A 16340-nucleotide genomic window follows, 5' to 3' on the forward strand; every position below is an offset into this window, starting at 1 on the left:
AGTTACAGTGGGCTTTGACACTGAGATCATTTGACATGAAAACTCCAAGGTCTTTAATGGGGTGGGGGTCATCTGTAAGGTAATGTCCATCAAGTATGTACTTAGTGTTTGGGTTCTTTTTTCCAATATGTAAGACTGAGCATTTGCTGGTTGAGATCTGGAATTGCCAAGTTTTAGACCAAGTGGTTAGATGATCAAGGTCTTTTTGGATGATAGATGCATTGTCTGTGGTGTTAAATAGTTTGACATCGTCAGCAAAGAGAACACAATTACTTGCGATATGGTCACAAAGATCATTAATGTATAGTATGAAGAGTGATGGTCCAAGGATGCTGCCTTGAGGAACGCCATTCTTGACAGGAACAGGATTTGATAGAGCATTGCCAATTTTGACCACTTGTTGTCTGTTGGACAGAAATGCAGATATCCATTTGTGAAGGGCTCCTGAAATGCCATAGGATCCTGAAATGCCATAGGATTATGGGAACTCCCCAGTCCCCTGGACCCCTGTATCATTTGGTCGAGGCTGGGGAAAACTGGCCTCGGAATGAGATAAAATGGGAAGATCTCCCAGCCATTCATTCATTCATTCATTGTCCCCCTTCATCCTTCGTATCTGGGAAAGTCCTTGTGTGGCATGTAAAATCAAGAGAGAACAGATAACCTCTCCGAAAGTTTCTCGAAAGAAGGACAGTTTAAAAACGTTTCCTGGAAAGGCGTGAATAGATCACCTAAGAGGGAAAGACTCGGGCACACCTTCCCTAGCAAATTTCAGCACTTTGCATGGGACTCTCGCTGCCAAATCAATCTAACGTACAGCTCAGGAACGGGAAACGCACATTAATTTCTGGAAAGGGTTGCCTGAATTGTAATCGCTAGAAGGCGGCTCTCAGGCCAAAAGCTGGAGCAAGGGAGGGGAAGGAGTGGGGGGGACGTCCCTTTCCCTTTCTCGACAGAGCATTCTGGGCAGACTTTCCCGCAGCGAGCGAGCGAGCGAGCGCCGAGGCGCATTCTCTCTGCCAGGAGAAGCCCCGGAGCAGCTCGCCGGACTCCAGGGAGCGCTGTGTCGCCGCCCGCCAAGGGAGGGGAGCCGCAGGAGGAGAAGGCGGCAGTCCACCAGGCGCATCTGGACACGGGAGCCGAGGGCGCAGCCTGCCTCGGTGCGGCTGATGGGCGCACTCCGGCCGGCAGCCGCCAGACTCAGCCACAGCTCCGAGCTCCAGGTAAATCAAACTTGCCGGCTTCTTTGTTGTGTCTTGCTCGGCCGGAGGGAAAGGCACGGCCGCCCGATCTCTCGCGAATCAAATCCCCGCGGGTCGATCTGGAAGGGTCCCCCGGGGTTGACAGTCTCCAAGGAGGAGGGCGAGGGCGAAGGCGGGCAGGGAGCGCTGGAGGGCTCGGGGGAAGAAGGAGGTGGGGGGAGTCCGGGAATCGGGGCAGAGCAACTAGCGGGACTGAAGCAGCTGGGGGCCGAGCCGCAGCTTATCGTGGGGGGGGGGCGACCTTGGAGTAGCGCAGCAGCAGCAGCGCCTCCCCGAAGGTTTGCACGGGCTCCCTTCCCCTCGGGGAGCACCGGTCTTCGGATCTGCTCGCCCCCATGCCCGGGCCGGCTGCCCCCTGCAGGTCAAGGCCGGCCCAAGCCCTAGAAGCTGCCCCCAATTGCAGCTCTAGCGGGCTGGACGTTTCTGTAACCGGCGGACTGCAGCAGATCTCCCGATCCGGGACTTAGGGAGATCTAGACGTCTTGCCTCCGATTCCCTCTTTGTTTAGTTAGGAGCCCGCGATTCCGGCTCGAAGCCCATAACGCCGAGGAACTAACCTCCAGTTAGTCTGGCCGGCCGGAGCCCCTTCCCTTTCGGCGCTGCGTAGTCCATATGCCTGATGAGGGAGAGATGTGGAAATGGGTCGGCAGCCCCGATTCGGTTCTGCTGTAATGACCCAGCCCTAACTCGATTGGGGGACAGTGAGGAACGGGCTCTGGGAAAACTAGTCGCATTGGGTCTTTTCCAGAGTGGGATCAGTTGCAAGCCAAGTTGACCTATTTGACCTCTGGGAAACAATTTTTGCCGTTTCCTCCCCTCCCCCAAGGATTGGGTTTCTCCAATAGTCTAGACTCCTGATAAAGTCTAAACTGCCCATTCCTAAGACTCCCCATTCCTAAGAGGTCTATAAGGGCATAAGAGCACCAGCGTGCCTATGTTCCTGTCCTGATGTTCCCTTTAATTGTATCCAATTTGTATGGTTATTTCATGCTTATACTTATATATACTGTTGTGTTTGACAAATGAATAAAAAAATAATAAAATAAATAAATAAATAGGACTGGGACTGGGACTGACTTCCATCTTTGATAGCAGAGTTAAGACACAGGACTTCTGGAGACCTCAGTTGAACCCACTAATGATTTACTAGCCCCGATTTCTTTGAAAGTCCAAATCACTTATTTGGACTGAAAAAGAGTTACATGGTCTATTGTGATATGTGGTGCATTCAGCCGCTTTGGGGCTTTCTTTGATTCTGGGTATAAACTCAAGGCACCCGCTCCAGTCCACCTGCGCAAAGGCCATCTCAACATGCTTCTCCTGCTGAGAGAGAAATTGTGGGCAGGATCTTATTTTATCAAAGTTAAAGAAGTATTCCAAGAGTTTAGACAGAAGCATGTCTGTCTGTCTGTCTGTCTGTCTGTCTGTCTGTCTGTCTGTCCATCTATCTTCATCATCACCATCACCTTCTATCTATCTATCTATCTATCTATCTATCTATCTATCTATCTATCTATCTATCTATCTATCTATCTATCTACCTACCTACCTACCTACCTACCTATCTATCTCTTCATCATCTACTCTGTCTATCTATCTGTCTCTTCAACATCTACTCTATCTATCTATCCCTAAAATCTTCATCATCACCATCACCATCACCATCATCTTCTATTATCTATCTATCTATCTATCTATCTATCTATCTATCTATCTATCTATCATCTAACTATCATCAATCTTGGCAAGTTTAATACTTTAATATTGGCAAGTTTAATACTGGGCCATGGTAGCTCAGGCTGGTAAGAAGCCTGTTATTAGAACACAGCAGCCTGCAATTACTGCAGGTTCAAGCCCGGCCCAAGGTTGACTCAGCCTTCCATCCTTTATAAGGTAGGTAAAATGAGGACCCAGATTGTTGGGGGGGCAATAAGTTGACTTTGTAAATATACAAATAGAATGAGACTATTGCCTTATACACTGTAAGCCGCCCTGAGTCTTCGGAGAAGGGCGGGATATAAATGTAAATAAATTAAAAAAAAGTTTCCCTTTCTTTTAAATTTTGAGCATTGCAAGTTGTGTAAGTGTTTGGGGCTCTGATCACCATTTACTACTTTCTATAGTGTGTGGGTTTAATGTCATTTGGGACCATAAAGGCAGGGGAGGATGGTGGGTAAACAATCTCAAATATTCACAGAAAAAAAGTCTTCTGGGAAATTTCACTTCAACTCTGGATACAATAATTGGTGCAATTACTGTATCTAGAGCTGGTTATTAAGACTGTCACGGTAGTTTGGAAACATTTTTTTTAAAGAAGTAAAGATTATGGAGGAAACTGTTCAGAAAAGATAGGCTCTGCAACACAAGAGGATAACCTTGATTGAATTCCTGACTTCTTTTTTTTTTTTTCAAAGGAGTGTGCAAATGCACATGAAATAGACCAGTACTTACCTCGGGAGGTGTTTTCGAAAGTAAATTGGGTAGGCATGGAGTGATCGTGCATATGTGTCACATACAGGAATAGTATGTTATGCATCTTATCAGTATATTCAGTGTATCCAGTACATGCATGTTATGGTATACAATAGCTACAAAGCAGGGATCATGCTTACTGTAGGAAAGACTAATGTTTATTAAGATTGTAACACAAGACCAATAAATGATAATACAACAAGGAGAAAAGAACTTTACATCTTTATTATGCTAGCTGATCTCCAGTCCAACATCTTTTTCTGTGCCCATACTTAACATTTACTACTTATAGGACAATCACTTCTCAGCCTTTCTATTAAGACCAAGGGTTGTTACCAAGAGTTGCAGATAGTCCTTCACTTTTGACCACAGTTGAACCCAACATTTCCATTGCTATGCAAGATGGTTGTTAAGAAAGTTTTGATCCATTTTACAACCTTTCTTGACACAGTTGCTAAGTGAATCACTGCAGCTGTAAGTTTAGTGAGATGGTTGTTAATTGAATCTGGTTTCCCCACTGACTTGGCTTGTCAGAAGGTCTCAAAAGGTGATCACATGACCCCAGGCAACCGTCATAAATATGAGTCAGTTGCCAAGTTGACAAGAATTTTGATCATGTGACCATGGAGATGCTACGATGGTCGTAATTGTGAAAAAATGGTCATAAGCAGGGGTGAAATGCTACCGGTTCGCTCCAGTTCGGGCGAACCAGTAGTTAAAAAAAGCTACCAATTTGTCCGATGATCAGCTATGCTGCACAGTTTAGCTTCACTAGAAAGCAGGAAATCCTACTTTGTAGAGAAGCTAAATTGCGCGGCACAGCTGTTCCCCCCCTCACTGTTCTACTTACCTAGTGAAGTCTTCTTTTTCTGTGCGCAGTGTGCATTTGGAGTGCGGCGCGCATGTGCGAGCAGCAAACCAGTGGCAATCCGAGGAGGATTTCACCACTGGTTGTAAGTCACTTTTTTCAGTGCTTTTGTAACTTTGGATGGTCACTAAACAAACTGTTGTAAATTACCTGTACAGTTTTCAGCATCCCTGCAAAGCATGAGCAATACAGTAGGATGCTCGGAAGGGTAGTTTAGCAACTTTCAGAGAACTCTTGAGTTGTCAACAGGATATGATGGCCTGTAGTCCTTGGTGCTCTTCTGATTGACATACCTGGCATTAGTTTACAAATCTCATTTGGTTTTGGACTGCTAAGGTATGACGTCCCTGGTTTTTCTTTCTGAGATCACTGTCTAGGTACCATAGTGAAGATATTATGGAATGGATGGAGAAGAGAGCATTTCAATATAGCTAATTCTCAATTTACAACTACAATGGAGCCCATAATTTCTATCATGTGTCATGACGGCTGTAAGTCAAGGCACACACAACCAACCTAATTTTATGACATATATTATAGTAGTTCTTAAGTGAGAACTACAGAGAGAAGCCATTGTCCTCACTGGGCATTTTTTTTTTGCCAGAAATGAAAAATAAAATGCCGGTTTCTAGCAAGAACATCATAAATTGTGTGACCATGGAACACTGCAAACAGGTATAAATGCAGGCTGGTTGACAAATGCCCTAAATGTGACAATGTGTGTGTGTGGGAGGGGGGAGCTGGCGGTCTGAACTTTAAATATGCATCACAAATATCGTTTGGGAGGTTCATCATAATTTCAAATAATTGCTAAGTGAGCGGTCATAAGTCAAGAACTACTTATTTCTGATTCAGGTCTAGGATATGACCTTTAAAAAATACTTAAAAAGGACATCATCTCTCTCCCCCCCCCCACAATGTAGATTGGTTTTGACCCTGCTAGCCTTTAAGAAAGCCCTGAAGGCATGGTTCTGTTACCATGCTTGACGTATGTCAATGATGGGGAAATTTTACAATGGGGTTTTGTGGGGCTTGAAACAAGGGTGGATTTGACTGCTGATGAGTTATTGATGATTTTATATGCTTGTATATTGGTTTTTAACTTGTTCTTATTGGATTGTTGTTTTAAATTGTGAGCTGCCCAAAACCACTTAGGTGTGATGGGTGGTGTGGAACTGTATAAATCTAATAAATAAAAAAAAGTACAATAACAAGAGGCAAGAATGGATGCGTTTAATTCCTTACCCATGGTTCCAAAACCTCCTGTAAATAGACTACCTGAAGCTTTTGAAGGTTCACTAAAAACTTTGACCAGCAATTTTTATCCTGAAGTCTGTAAAGGCATCTAAAATAAGTTATTGTTTTTATTGCTGTATATTTAAAAGGGGGGGGGGTTGGTACATTTTTCTACTTTTCTTTCCTTGTTTCTGAAAGCATCTACTGGGGTAGATTTAAAGGGAGGCTTGTTTGTACAAGTGACTATAGGAGTATGAAATTATTGAGGGATAAAGTTGTTTTGGATGACTGTTTTCTTAAGAGTTCAGGAGTGGGTAATCTCTAATTCTTAGAAAATAGATTCTCAGGACAAGAAAAGTGAAGTCAGCAAAATATTTAGGCATGATTACTTGCCAAACAAAAGAATAGCTACTATTTTGAAGTATTATGACAAATATTTCCGAGAAACAAAGAAAATGGGGGGCGGGGCGGGGAGAGAAACCCTTGAAGTATTCGTTTTTTTCTGGCCAAGCAAACAAAGCTAATTTGAAAAATCTATAAAGGATTTTTGTTTTGTTTTGTTTGCAAATAACCTCTGCTTCTTAACACCCTTAAGAAACAAGAGGATTATAAGTATATGTGAGCATCTTCAACAGGGCTAATCAACAATCATTCAGAAGACACATTCAAATAGCAGGTCCTTAAGACTGACCTAATTAAGTTTACCATCAGTAAGGGACCTAAGGACACAATTATTATGCTAATCCAATTTGCCTTGGAAATTAGCAGCTTCATGGGCGACGATTTCAATCACTGCAAACTGAAGGCATTTATGCCACAGAGGAATTTTTTAATATATAAATAAACAAATTGCGCCTCAAGAGAGGTAAGGAACACCATAGTCTTTATATACAGCAAATGCAGTGTCCAATATCACAATCAGAATACAGCTGAAAGGGACCTTGGAGGTCTTCTAGTCCAACCCCTTGCTGAAGCAGGAGACCCAATACCATTTCAGACCGGTTGCTGTCCAGGCTTTTCTTAAAAATCTCCAGTGATGAAGCCCCCACAACTACTGAAGGCAAGCCTCAATATTAGGAAGTTCTCCTTCATTCTAGGTCGCTTCCCACCTTGATTAGTTTCCATCCATTGTTTCTTGTCTTGCCTTCTGGTGCTTTGGAGAATAAGTTGACCCCCTCTTCTTTGTGGCAGCCCCTCAAATATTGCTTTCCTGTCACCCCCAGGCCTTCTTTGCTCAAGACTTCCTGCAACCATTCTTCATATTTTTTAGTCGCCAGGCCTTTAATCATCTTAATTGCTCTTCTTTGCACTTTTTCTAAAGTCTCAACATTATTTTTTTTTTGGTAACGTGGTGACCAAAACTGGATGCAGTATTCCAGTTGTGGCCTTATTAAGGCTTTATAGAGCGGTACTAATACTTCATGTGATTTTAATACTATGCCTCTGTTTGTACAACCAAGGATTGTATTTAGCTTTTTTGGCTGCTGCTGCACACTGCGGGCTCATGTTTAAGTGATCATCCATATTGGACCCCTTGGTCTCCCCTTCCAAAGCTCATAATAATTAAATTCCTGTCTGACTTTTTTTTTTTTACCTCCAGAGCAGCTTATCCTACCTGGCAGCTTTAAGACTTGTGGACTTCAACTCCCAGAATTCTCCTATGCTGTCTGGAGAATTCTGGGAGTTGAAGTCCACAAGTTGCCAAGTTTGGGGACCCCTGTGCTATAGCATTCAGGTAGACCGCCTCTCCTCTCACATAGGTAGGTAAAGATTCCCTGGGATCAAAGAGCTTCCATTTGGTCTTGGTAACCACCTTCAAAGCGCTCCATGGCATAGGGCCGGGTTATTTACGGGACTGCCTACTGCTACCGAATACCTCTCACCGACCCATGCGCTCTCACAGAGAGGGACTCCTCAGGGTGCCGTCAGCGAGGCAGTGTCGTCTGGCGACGCCCAGGGGAAGGGCCTTCTCTGTGGGGGCTCCCACCCTCTGGAACGAACTACCCCCAGGACTTCGTCAACTTCCGGACCTCTGAACCTTCCGTCGTGAGCTTAAAACACACTTATTCATTTGCGCAGGACTGGATTAGATTTTAAATTTATGGGTTTTAAATGGGTTTTATTTTTTTTATATTGTTTTTAAACATTTGGCCTTTTAGAATAAGTTTTTTAATTGTTATTTTAATCTGTATTTATGTGTTTTTATTTGCCTGTGAACCGCCCTGAGTCCTTCGGGAGATAGGGCGGTATATAAATACGATTAATAAATAAATAAATAAATAAATTTTCAAGAGGGTCTTAGCAAGCATTCTCAAGGGCTTTGGATTAAGAAGATTAAGTTTGACTTTTAGCTTTTTAACTTTCTTTTTACAGCAGGGGTCCATGGGGCATGCCAGCAACCAGGCCGCACAAACAAGTGAAGCCCCATCCACAGGCAACATGCAAAACCACACCCCCTCCAGTTTATTCATGGAACCAGTCTTTGGTGCCCATAGGTTTGGGGGCTACTGCTTTAGAGGGAGTCCTCAATTTACAACAATTCATTTAATGACCATTCAAAGTTACAATGGCACTGAAAAAGTAACTTATAACCATTTTTCACACTTACAACCTTTACAGTCTTCCCATGGTTACCTTATGCACAGTCACCCATGCCCTTGTTACATCCCGCCTGGACTACTGCAATGCTCTCTACATGGGGCTCCCCTTGAAGGGGACCCGGAGGCTTCAACTGGTCCAGAATGCGGCTGCGCGGGTGATAGAGGGAGCACCTCGTGGCTCCCGTGTGACACCTCTCCTGCGCAGTCTGCACTGGTTCCCAGTGATCTTCCAGGTCCAATTCAAGGTGCTTGTTATCACCTTCAAAGCGCTCCATGGCTTAGGACCCGGGTATTTACGGGATCGCCTACTGCCGCCAGTAGCCTCACACCGACCAGTGCGCTCTCACAGAGAGGGCCTCCTCTGGATACCGTCAGCCAAACAATGTCGGCTGGCGACCTCCAGAGGGAGGGCCTTCTCTGTGGGGGCTCCCGCCCTCTGGAATGAGCTGCCTCCGGGGCTTCGTCAACTCCCCGACCTCCAGACTTTTCGCCGCGAGTTGAAGACGCTGTTGTTTCGACGTGCAGGACTAGCTTGAACATAGTTTTAATTTTAGGGTTTTAATTAGGGTTTTAAATGGGGTTTTAAACTGTATTTAAATTTTTAGGCCGTTATTGAATCAGTTTTTTATATAGTTTTTAAATTTGTATTGTATGTACCATTTTTATTGGCTGTGAACCACCCTGAGTCCTTCGGGAGAAGGGCGGTATACAAATATAATAAATAAATAAATAAATAAATAAATAAATAAATAAATAAATAAATAAATAAATAAATAAATAAATAAATAAATAAAATAAAATCCGGACGCTTGGCAACAGGCTCATATTTATGACAGTTCCAGTGTTCCGGGGTCATAGGATCAGTTTTTGTGACTTTTTGACAAGCAAGTTCAATGGGGAAGCCAGATTCACAACCTGTCTTGCCACAGATGTTAAGTGAATCACTGCAGTTGTTAACAACCGTGTTAACAACTGCAGTGCTTCACTTAACATCTGTAGCAAGCAAGGTTGTAGAATGGAACAAAACTCACTTAACAAAAGTTTTGCTTAGCTCAATTGTGGTCAGAGGTTGAGGCCTACCTGTATCATGCTTCTTCACAGAAGTAACTCCTGATACAAAGACCTTCTGTGGTACAGGGATTAAAGTTGTGGATTAGAGCCAGATTCAAATCCATCCTCAACTATAGAAGCTCACAGGGTGCCTTTGGGCCAGTCACAGTCGCTCAACCTGACATAACTCGGGGGATTGAGGGAGCTCCTCGTAGCTCCCATGTAACACCTCTCCTGCACGGGCTGCATTGGTTGCCGGTGGTCTTCCGGGTGCGCTTCAAGGTGTTGGTTATCACCTTTAAAGCGCTCCATGGCATCGGACCGGGATATTTATGGGACCGCCTGCTGCCGCCAGTTCCCTCCCATTGTCCGGTGCGTCCAGGGCGCTCTCACAGGGAGGGCCTCTTTAGGGTGCTGTCAGCCAACCAATGTCGGCTGGCGGCCCCCAGGGGAAGAGCGTTCTCTGTAGGGCCCCGGCTCTGTGGAACGAGCTGCCAGTGGGACTCCGTCTTCTCCCTGATCTTCGGACCTTTAAACGCGAGCTCAAGACTTTCTTTTTTCATCAAGCGGGGCTGGCCTGATTGATTCATTTTAATAATTGAGGATTTTAGCGGGCTTTTAACAGGGGTTTTATCTTTGTATTTTTATCTAATAGTTTTAAGTATACAGCAGTTTAATTAGATTTTTAACTTTGTTATGGTATTTTAAATGGTTTTTGTATTATTGTCGTTTTATTTGCTGTACATCGCCCTGAGTCTTCGGAGAAGGGCGGTATAAAAATGTGAATAATAAATAAATAAATAAATAAATAAATAAATAAATAAATAAATAAATAAATAAATAAATAAATAAATAACTAACTAACTCAAAGAAATTGGAGGGAGAAGCTGAAAGACAAATTGTGGTAAATCCTGGCTTACAATCATGATGGATACAAAAAATAAATTCTGAAAAATGTCACTTGGTAGAATCTGGAGAAGACATAGAACAATATTCTTTATGTATTAGTACTAGCACTAATAATTTTTATTATAGGATTATTTTACACAGGTTTAAAAAAATTACAGAGATGTAAAATAAATAGGAAAATAAAGCAAAACATGAAAGATAATAAAAGACAGATATCTAATGAAGGAACTTCTGATCTTCTTTGCCGCATAATAATTTCCATCTCCATCTTCCCAAGTTACATCTTTGTTCCCTTATTCCCATAAGTAGACCTTTTTAATCAATAAAGCCCCAAATCACTCATTCATTTTAATCCATTTTCAGCAAAAAGTCCATAAAAGGCTTCCAGTCTTTTATATAAGTAATTATAGTTCCCTCCTTAACAGAGCATGCCAATTTGGCCATTTCTGCAGGCTCAGCCATTTTCACAATCCACGCCTGCATTATGAATATTTCTGTAATCTTCCATCTTTGTGCATATAATAATAATAATATATTGAAATCATTTCCCTGGGCGAGAATTATACAGTGCTCTCAAGACTCAGCCTTTTTCCAAAACATCCCAAATATCTCCTTGAAAGGTGATATACTTTATTAGGTATTATAAACCCACAAGCAGCATGTGAGAATAATAAATGTTTTGCCCATCATGGGATATTCAAAAATACACTGATTCTAAATGTGGTTGTTTTCAAAACATAGCTGAATACATAATAGTTTTATTTATTTTATTTATGTATTTATTCGTTAAATTTATTAGTCGCCCATTTAACCACAGGGTATCTCTGTTTTCTAGACTCTGTGGAGTCACATATGTAAGAATTAAATTTGGATCTCACAGGCCTAAAACATCTAATGTCTTGAAAAAGCAGTTCAGAAACTGAATAGTTGAGTGACAGTATTGGTTATTACACAGGGGGTGCAATGGCTCAGTGGTTAAAGATGCAGAGCTTGAAACTTGACAGCCTGAATTTGAGACCAGAGCATTGCATGACAGCATGAGCTCCTGTTATTATTATTATTTTTTATTATTATTATTTATTTGATTTTTATACCACCCTTCTCCCGAAGGACTCAGGGCAGTGTACAGGCAAAATAAAACAAACAATACAAAGTACAATTTAAAATGCGATTTAAAAAACTTATTTAAATTAGCCTGGAAATTTAAAATTTACCATACATTAAAAACCCCATTTAAAATTGATAAAAATTTGACATTAAAATTCAGTTCAAGCCAGCCCCGCGCGGATGAAAAGATGTGTCTTCAGTTCGCGGCGGAAAGTTCGAAGGTCAGGTATTTGGCGTAAACCCGGGGGAAGCTCGTTCCAGAGTGTGGGAGCCCCCACAGAGAAGGCCCTTCCCCTGGGGGCCGCCAGCCGACATTGTTTGGTGGACGGCACCCTGAGAAGTCCCTCTCTGTGAGAGCGTACGGGTCGGTGGGAGGCATGTGGTAACAGCAGGCGGTCCCGTAAGTACCCAGGCCCTAAGCCATGGAGCGCTTTAAAGGTCGTAACCAACACCTTAAAGTGCACTCGAAAGGCCACAGGTAGCCAGTGCAGTCTTACATGGAGCGGTGTTACATGGGAGCTACGCGTAGCTCCCTCTATCACCCGTGCAGCTGCATTCTGGACTAACTGAAGCCTCCGAGTGCACTTCAAGGGGAGCCCCATGTAGAGAGCATTACAATAATCCAAGCGAGAGGTAACGAGCGCATGAGTGACTGTGCACAAGGCATCCCGATCAAGGAAGGGGCGCAACTGCCGAACCAGGCGAACCTGGTGGAAGGCCCTCCTGGAGACGGCCGTCAAATGATCTTCAAACGACAGCCGATCATCCAGGAGGACACCTAAGTTGCGCACCCTATCCTTTGGGGCCAGTAACTCGCCTCCAACAGCCAGCCGCGGCTGCAGCTGACTGAATCGGGATGCCGGCATCCACAGCCACTCCGTCTTGGAGGGATTAAGCTTGAGCCTGTTTCTCCCCATCCAGACCCGTACGGCTTCCAAACACTGGGACAGCACTTCAACAACTTCATTGGGGTGGCCCGGGGTGGAAAAGTACAGCTGGGTGTCATCAGCGTACTGTTGGTATCTCACCCCGAAGCCACTGTTACTTCCCCCAGCTCCTGCTCACCTAGCAGTTCGAAAGCATGTACCTTATTTTTTTCACTCCCCCCCCCAAAAAAGTGGGTTGAAATGTCTGTGTATCTTATAGAGTGAATATTGCTGCGGGGGGAAGGGGGGGTTGGTGCGGCAGCGGTGTTCACCTGTCACCGTCACCGCCTGTCACCACTGCTTCCATTCGCTTCTGCAGGGGAATGCTGAAGCCTTTGCTGCCGAGCAGCTGATCAGTGGTTGGATCAGCCTCCCGGCATACCGCCAATCAGCTGTTCTAGGCAGTGGTGATCAGTGGCAATAGGTGGCAGGGCAATCAGCGGTGATAGGTGGTGGTGGCAATCCCTGTCACCTAGAACAGCTGATTGGTGGTATTCTGGGAGGCCGATCCAACCACCAAGAGGCTGCTTGGCAGCGAAGGCTCCATTGTTCCCCGGTGGCGGCAGCAGCTCAGCTCAGTTGACTGATGGTGGGCACAATGGAATGGAGCCCTGACAAAACATGTGCTGGGGCTGTGATAACATGCTGAAGCTAACCAGGCTGTTTGCTGTTTGCTGCAAGGACACTAGCCAGAGGAATACCAGATGGATATTGGGAGGCTGATTTTTTCCTCTTGTTTTCCTTCTCTAAAGCTAATGTGTGTCTTATAGTCCGGTGCGTAGTATAAGTGCGAAAAATACAGTAAATGCAATAGATAAATAGGTATCACTTGGGTGGGAAGGTAACAGTGCTCCGCATGCCTCTGCTTATAGTCATGCTGTCCACATCACCATAGAAAAGTCTTTGGACAAAGCTGGCTCCCTCGGCCAAGAAACGGAGATGAACAATGCCCCTTAGAGTCAGACATGACTGGACATCACCTTATTATTTTTACAGAGTAGAGTCAATCTTAGACCATTTTTTGTAAGCCATGAGGGACAAAAGTTCTAGATCTTGCATGATAAAGATAAATTACAGTACTTCAGAGTCCATATGTATTTCATAACCAAATTGTCTTCCGGGATTAATCAAACTAAATTGACTACTTATGGAATAAATGCTGCTTTGTTGACAATTGTGGAACAACTCGTTTTTGTGATACGTCTTGTTCAAAATTACTTCTGATCCCTCTTTATCAGCATTAGTACTATCTTTGGTAGTGCTGCCCAATCAGGAGGGGTAGAAATGTCCTGCCCTTTATAGTGGTGCCAAGGTGAATGTTTTGTGTGTGTGTGTGTGTGTGTGTGTGTGTGTCTGCATTTTGGTTTCTCCAGGTGCTTACTTTTCTCTTCAGATCCTCTTATACAAAAGTTTAATACTAGGTGGTATATAAGAAAATGCATGTTGAAAATGTGAGAAGCTCTAACTTGCCTGTAGGAAAAACAATTCTAATATGCTGAAATAAATCCATACTTATTCCCATTTAATTCCTGTACATATTCATACCTAGATGCTGGATCATAAGAAATCCTCTTGTTGAGCATAGGGTACATTGTTTGGGTTCAGAACACACAAACACAAAAATGTCATTAGCTTTTTAGCAGGCTTTTGATCGTTATTCTAAATGAAAGAAGTTCCAAATCAGCTGTTGGACATGTTTTTCTCTTTTAAAAATGTTACCTCTAGTCTGCAGGTAGCCCTCAACTTACAACTGGTTACTTAGTGATTGTTGGAAGTTACAACAGATCCCTGCCTCTGGGTTGCAAAGTTCCTATGGCCACTCCCTCCCTCATTTCAGAAAAGATATCTAGAATGTCTAGATATCTAGATATCAGCATCTTTCACTCTGGATAGGTTAGTGATGGAGTTGGCCAGCCTCTTAAGGATATAGGGCTGGCTTTAGGAACATGTCAGAGTGAGAAATGCACTGGCTGCCCACAAATTTCTGGGTACAATTGAAAAGTGCTGGTTGTCACCTTGAAAGCTCTATGTATATCAAGACCCAGTTACCTTCCTTCTCCCAGTTGAATCTGCCAAATCAATAAGATAGAATAGAATAGAATAGAATAGAATAGAATAGAATAGAATAGAATAGAATAGAATAGAATAGAATAGAATAGAATAGAATTCTTTATTGGCCAAGTGTGATTGGACACACAAGGAATTTGTCTTGGTGCATATGCTCTCAGTGTACATAAAAGAAAAGATACGTTCATCAAGAATCATAAGGTACAACACTTAATGATAGTCATAGGGTATAAATAAGCAATCAGGAAACAATAACAATACAAGCAACAAAGTTACAGCCATACAGTCATAAGTGGAAGGAGATGGGTGGTGGGAACAATGAGAAGATTAACAGTAGTGCAGACTTAGTAAATAGTTTGACAGTGTTGTGGGAATTATTTATTCAGCAGAGTGGTGGCGTTTGGGAAGAAACTGTTTTTGTGTCTAGTTGTGTGCAGTGCTCTATAGAGTCATTTTGAGGGTAGGAGTTGAAACAGTTTATGTCCAGGATGTGAGGGGTCTGTAAATATTTTCACAGCCCTCTTTTTGACTCGTGCAGTATACATATCAATGGAAGGCAGGTTGGTAGCAATTGTTTGACAAAGATCTGACAAAGAGGGCTTGCTGAGAATCCCACGTTATCTTTTGGGATCATTGGCTCAAGATGTCTTGCTAATGGTTGTCCTCTTTTGGAATTCACTTCAGGAGATCTTCTTCGCTTCCTCTATATTATAGTTTTGGAGAGCCAAAAAAACCTGAGAACAAGTAACTGCTCATGATCCCCACTCTTTATTTTTATACGTCTGCTTGCTTGATTAAAGAAAAACAATTTTTAATTTCTTCTTTTAAAATGATCTCTGTTGTGAGGCCTATGAGGTAGACCCAATAGGGAAGCTGACTCCCCAGGAAGACTAGCTCTACACTTACTTGAACTATGCTATAGTAACAGTATCTTGCAAGCCTGTGTTTTTCCACTTATAGCCATGATGGTGAACCTTTTTGCCATCGCGTGCCAAAAGGAGGGGGAATGCGAGAAGGGGTCGCACATGCGCATGCCCACGCCCATAATTCTATGCACACCACCCCTGCGCATGTGCGCGTGATATCCCCCGTGCTCTCCCCACCATAGCGAACCAATGCCATAGGATTTGCCATCATGGACTTATAGCATAGCGAGTCAAAGGGCATCCACCAGAGACTTTTTCCAATACTTACCTGCATCCTTGGGCTGAATGCCCTCTTCTGCACTTGTTCTTCTTCTTTGATGGCTTCTGGATGGTCTAAAGCAGGGGTAGTCAACCTTTTTATACCTACCGCCCACTTCTGTATCTCTGTTATTAGTAAAATTTTCTAACCGCCATCTGCGCATGCCTCTCACGCATCTTGGATTGGGTTTGTGGGGGTGCCGACTACCAGCTCTGCTTGTCTATTACAGCTGGGTGGTGTGGGGGGAGATGCTCAAACTATTCTGGGACGAGGCTCTTTTGTTTGCGGTCGCACTATAGCGCCATTTAGTTTCACTTAAACGTAATGTGAACTAAACTTATGCGCGGGCGATACAAATAGTATATTTTCAGAAATTTAAATTGTCACGGGGAATTTTATGAAAACCTAATGAAAATGTTTTTAAATAATGCTATGAATTTTTTTAAAAAAGTCAATTAAATTAAAAAAAAGGAAAGTGCTTCAGTATCAGACAAAACCCCTACCGCCCACCATGAAAGCTGGAACGCCCATTAGTGGCCGGTAGGGACCAGGTTAACTACCACTGATCTAAAGGCTATCTCTATAGCTATTTACAGCTATTTACAGTGGCTTAAGGGCTAAGACTCTGAGCTTGTCAATCAGGTTGGCAGTTCAGTGG

General features: G+C 43.3%; 1 protein-coding gene across 4 annotated transcripts in view; it reads left to right on the forward strand.

Annotated features, from left to right (window-relative positions):
* The first annotated feature begins 967 nt into the window (after nucleotides 1-967).
* Nucleotides 968-16340, forward strand: part of KANK4 (KN motif and ankyrin repeat domains 4) — a 77285-nt gene continuing 61912 nt past the window's right edge. For 2 of the 4 annotated variants that reach the window (XM_058178719.1, XM_058178721.1), the window contains exons 1-2: nucleotides 968-1223; nucleotides 3677-3742. The gene's annotated coding sequence lies outside the window, so the exon portion shown is untranslated. The remainder of the gene's footprint in view (nucleotides 1224-3676; nucleotides 3743-16340) is intronic. The other 2 variants (XM_058178718.1, XM_058178720.1) reach the window with 1 other exon arrangement.

Source organism: Ahaetulla prasina, chromosome 3, assembly GCF_028640845.1.
Source record: "Ahaetulla prasina isolate Xishuangbanna chromosome 3, ASM2864084v1, whole genome shotgun sequence".
NCBI lineage: Eukaryota > Metazoa > Chordata > Lepidosauria > Squamata > Colubridae > Ahaetulla > Ahaetulla prasina.